The sequence below is a fragment of the Amblyomma maculatum genome, chromosome 4 (assembly GCF_055883805.1).
Source record: "Amblyomma maculatum isolate TAMU_Amacu chromosome 4, ASM5588380v1, whole genome shotgun sequence".
NCBI lineage: Eukaryota > Metazoa > Arthropoda > Arachnida > Ixodida > Ixodidae > Amblyomma > Amblyomma maculatum.
The window spans coordinates 76,633,252-76,638,642 of record NC_139347.1 but is presented as its reverse complement, the minus strand read 5'-3'; the positions used below and the strand labels follow the sequence as shown (position 1 = coordinate 76,638,642).

Here is a 5,391-nt window from a genome sequence, read left to right as displayed (position 1 = left end):
GTGACCACAAGCATCAATCAACTGTTATTGAATTTTTTGCTCGATTGCAGTGTCAACAAATAGCTAACATCATATCTGTGCCCAGATATTGCCGAGTTGGGTGCCCTCCTAAAATTTAGGATGTGAAGCTTACTTCCAGAAATCTAACAGACCATCAAAATCTGGCTAGCATTAGTGCAGACCTGAAAGGCTGTTGTGGAGACCGGCTGAATAAAGCTAAATGTCACAATGAAAAGCACAACACTGCTAGAAGAAAAATAAATTAAATGTTGTGGAAACCAAAATGTTAAATGCGCATTCGGATCTATAATGATACAAATCACAACTCAGTAATAAAACCATTTGTTACATTTCACCTAATGACTCTTAGGAGATACCTTGCACATACTTCAGCACGTCACTGAAGCATTCATGTATGGAGCCAAGTAACTACCACATCTTCCCTACAAAACTCATGGAATAATTTCAAATACAAGAGGCATGGTCTGCAGTATTTTCCAGGTACCTGTACATTTCAAACTCACGCAGTTAATAGTTGGTGAGATAAACATGCTGTGACATTTACAACCAACACAAAAACATAATTTTCAGATACATCACATATGAAATGAGGTTTTGTTTTTGCTAACCACCACAATATAAATAGATTTGCTTCAGAATGTTTTTTTTTTCACTGCCTACTCCATTATTAAAAGAAATAATGCAGACAGACCAAGGCAGCTGTCCATTCATACTAGCATCGTTAGCAGTGTTTAGGGTATGACCTTAATCGTGCATCCCTGAACGTGTGATGGCTTGCAGAAGGGCACTGCAGTGTGCTTGCTGGTAGATGATTTAGTGCGTCCCTCATTTGTGCTGTGGTGTGCAGGTGAGCAGCAGGTAGGTTCCAGGCATTGGCCAGTCTGAAGTGCTCAGGTAACTGCATATATAAAGAGGGGAAAAAATCAACAAGTGAGACCAAGCACACAATTCCTTTCCCAGTAATGAAAACAGACAGTTATAAATTCAGTACCTACGATCAATCAAGAGGATTCTGGGCAAGCAACTTTAACAAGACTGCTCACATCATGATAAAAAAAATGCTTGCTATACTTCAGCCTCAATACAATGTACTGTGTTTGCCAAAAGTAACCAGCCGGCATGGTTTACTTCTCGCTCGTATAGGAGAGACTTTACAGTTTCCCTAAAGATGAAAATGTCATGAAAGGCAGTTAAGGCTTTTCCTTGCCTTCAAAGGTTTAGAATGGGAGGTGGCATAAGCACTTCACAATATGGATGATAGGCAAACTTCGAAGCCTGGTTCCTAGAAAACATTTCTAACATCCCACAAGTCTCAAATGAGGCTATTTTTAATATTTCTTTTACTCCATGAATGTGGGGCACACCTACCTTAAGATTAGAAAATGGATAAGACAATTGGTGCTCTAAATGTGTATGAATGTTTCTGTTATGCATAAAATTAAAGCACATGAAACATTTTCCCAATTATCGCATGTTTGAACAGAGAAGGTTGCTTCAAAACTAAAAGAAATATTACCCCATCGCCCCGTAAATTCCTCCATAAATTGTATTAAGTTTCAGGAACTAGTCTCCTGGAGGAGATGAATAAAGAGTCTAAGTGAACGCATTGCATTATTCTGCTTCGAACAATGTTATCAAAAATGAAACATACGGCTTATCAAGAATCGTCACAACTCTGAATAAAGGTGCAAAATTAGCAAACAATGCCCATTTCTAAAATTTTAGATTTATGTTAAGGCTGAGACCTGCACTGTGAAGAGGCAGGATATGTGATTACATTATTATAAACAATTGCTGGTTTGTTACATAAGCAGGATGTAGCGGTATAGCCATTTTTGGGTGCAGAGCGTGAAGTGACGCCCATAGGAATGCACGTAAACTATTGGTTTGAAATTTCCAAGTCTCAGACTGCAACTATGGCACATATATGGCAATTTTCTTCATTTATCATAACTAGGTGCATTCTAGAGCAAAAAAAAAAAAAAAGGTTGTGTAAGATGTCATTTCAAAGCCAGTATTTTTAAATAACTCCAACAGGAACTTGTTTGTCCCATTTATTTCACACATCTACATTTTGTTCAAATTTCTTAAACAAGGCAACCTGATTTCCTTATCTTGTAGTACTTTTAATGGGCAAAACTGAACAGGAAATTAAGAAATAGTGTGGAAATGCCTCCTCTACGAAGAAATAAATAAATTTATCTAATGGGAGCAAAAAGATCCCCAACATGTATTTCATGAGAAATGCCTGTTACAAAAGGCAAGTAAATCAAGTATGCCCACAGGGGAAAGACAAAGCAACAATCTGGGTATGCGAAAGTCATCATTGATGCACTGTGAAAAAAATATATATATGTATATATATACATATATATACACTGAAAACTGTCCTTTACAACTGGATATCTAAGGGTGGTGCCACGAGCGGCTATCCACACCCATGGATAGTGGCACCGCCACAGCCTGCGTTTGTCACAGATCAGCCTTGGCTTACAATAGCATAATCATGTATGCTTTCTCTTTATGTTAAAGGTAGCAGGGTTAGCGTATAGGTAATATTCTGAAGAGCGGGGAGTCTTGTATGTTGATTTTGTGCCTTCACTTTACGCCCTTCTCCCAATGCTCGGAAAAAAGAAAAAAAAAGTTTAAGCTTTGATAACCTTACTGGAAACAATACAATGCAACATGTTTTCTCACATTCTTTCTCATCTTTTAGAAACTTGATCGTTAATTTTAAGAAAAGTTAGGACTGAGGTTCTTTCCTTTAATTCCTGAATAAGACTACTATGTTAAAATGCACCGAATTTAGGACAGTGTTTAATGTGCTGCATTCTGTATATGCAAAAAAAAAAAAGATATTTGCAAACATTTCGCTATCAAGTGGTTATGCATTCTGCACAGGTGCACCTTACAGTCACAGTTAAAAAAAATTAAAATGGCCTTGTTTCACATTTGTGGACATCTGAATTTTTTTTTTCTAAGTGGTGACTTTCTCACAGTATCAGAAATATGCCTGACGTTCTACACTCTCTCCCTTTTGCTCCAAGCACATAAAATATATTGATTGATCAGTGCCTACATACCTCAATCCAAATTGATTTTAAAGTTGCAAAAAAAGTGCATGCACCGAAAAGCTGCTTATCCCAAGATGTCAGTCACACTTCTCCTTCTGAAATACTAGCAATAGCACAAAACTAATTTCCCTGCTGGTGTGTTCAGTTATGTGCGTACAATATTAAGGCAACCAAAAAACTGCGCAAATAAAGGCCTCTAAGATCAAACTAGCTGCAAGCGCAGCGAACATGAAAGACATTAAGGAAGCGAAATGACTTTTTCATTTCTGGTTTGAAATTGTTTACTACTGCAGCATTTTAAAGCTTCCATCAAAAGCCACGACACAAAGTATCAACGAATGCAACTGCCCATTACTGCTAACTGCCCACCTGTGATGTGAACAATTCATAAAAAATACAAGTCTTATTTAGTAAAGAAAGCAATCACTCTTGTAATGCACATTTGACTACGTGTGGTCACTCAAATAATTCTTTCGAATCACCATCTACTGCTGAACACCTAACGGCTGAGTAGTACACGAGTTTGTACCTTGGCGTCAGCCGACCATGTTTTACAGAGAGGAATATTTTTTTGTACTTTCACACAAGCACCAAAACTAAATGCAGCGACCAATGTGAAACATGCGCAACACCGCAATAACCTGCTTTTTGCGCGCTGTTTCTACTCATCGCATTAATGCACCCACCTGTTAGAAAAAAAGGCGAGTTTAAAACAGACTAAGAAAATACTCATCTAAATGTTGAGAACCACAATGGTTATACTAAGAGATGAATAAATGGCAAAATAAAAGCTTATTCGTTCACTGACTTACCTCGAAAAGGATCACACAGGTCACAGCTCGTTTGGGGTACTGATCACATCTGTTAGAAAAACAAAGGGGAGGGATATGGAAAAGGAAACACTCAACGTACATTACAAGTTACAAAAAAAAAACGAATAAAGAATAAGAGATAACTTGATTAAATTTTCATACTTTCTCTCGCACTTTCGCACATTTTCTTCGTAGAGCGTCAGCTCCAGTTGACGCCGCACTGCGCACTACTTCGCCTTTCTACCAGCGCCCGCTCCCATTGACGACGCACTGCTGCTCTGAGTACCGTGATCGCGCACTCTCACACCAAAACATGGACGCTTTATTCGCTGCGCACTAGGCCCATTCAAAAAGGAAAAAAAAAAAAAGCACCACACCCGAAATAAGGCAAACACGGACGGCCCGGCGCCGCCACGTCGAAGGCACGCTGCAGGTGGGGGGTTGTCGGTTTACATGTTCCCAGGCGCACTCACGGGACGGGACGCTCACGTGTGGTTCAAGGTTCACACCGCCGCAGCCAAGGCGGGAATTCCCGGCGCAATAATTCACCGCTAACACATCCAATACACACCCGCCAAGATTATATCACGAGATATACGCCATAACATAACTTTTCGCGGTAGGGTAGAACTTGCACATGAAAAGCGACAGCTTCCGAAGAGTTGTATTACGAAGAGATTTTGAGACCACACTCAACAATATTAAGAGCGCGTACCTCATTCAATAGCAACATTAAACAAACAATAATTTCAAGCAGCGTACTCACATTTTCAAGCAATCACGCCAGTCCATTTCCTTCTTCGTGTTGAAGCCGGCGTTGCCACGGTACGGTGCAAGCGGTGTATGACAGTGAATCTATTTACCACTACTTCACGTAATTCAGAACACCTATCGAAGTGCACATGTCACACATCAATTCTGCAGCCCATTCAAAGAACCACAGCACGAAAAAAGCAGCACAACGCAAGGAAACAGCGTCCACAACCGCACCGCACGACAACAAAGGCAGCACGATGACATCGCACCTCTCCGCCACTGATGACTTCGGATTGGTTCGGATTGACCTATCAATGGCTTTTGTGGATTTTTTAACTGTCGCCTCCTATACGAAGTTTCGGTTTCGGAAGCCAGTTTAGGCGATCTTTCTTTCTTTCTTTCTTTCTTTCTTTCTTTCTTTCTTTCTTTCTTTCTTTCTTTCTTTCTTTCTTTCTTTCTTTCTTTCTTTCTTTCTTTCTTTCTTTTTATGAAAAGGCAGCGCACAGTTTGAGCCCGCAGGGCTCATTTATGTAACCCCCTCCCCTCTATAATGCCTTGGCTATTGAAGGTATGGCAAATAAATAAACATAAAAACAAAATTGAGTAGCAATGTAATCAGGAGTATCGAATACTTCAATATTCCTATCGTATATAGTATCAGATATCTTCTGATCATGGTAGAAAACAGGTAAGGTATATTTACTACCCCTGCTTCCAGAGAGGTAGTA

General features: G+C 39.6%; 1 long non-coding RNA gene across 1 annotated transcript; it reads right to left on the bottom strand.

Annotated features, from left to right (window-relative positions):
• Positions 1-447: 447 nt before the first annotated feature.
• Positions 448-5,170, bottom strand: LOC146191468 (uncharacterized). Its single transcript, XR_014706651.1, has 3 exons — positions 4,674-5,170; positions 3,908-3,956; positions 448-919 (listed from the first exon to the last, which is right to left on the bottom strand). It is a non-coding gene; the product is annotated as an uncharacterized LOC146191468 (long non-coding RNA).
• Between the last annotated feature and the right edge of the window lie 221 nt (positions 5,171-5,391).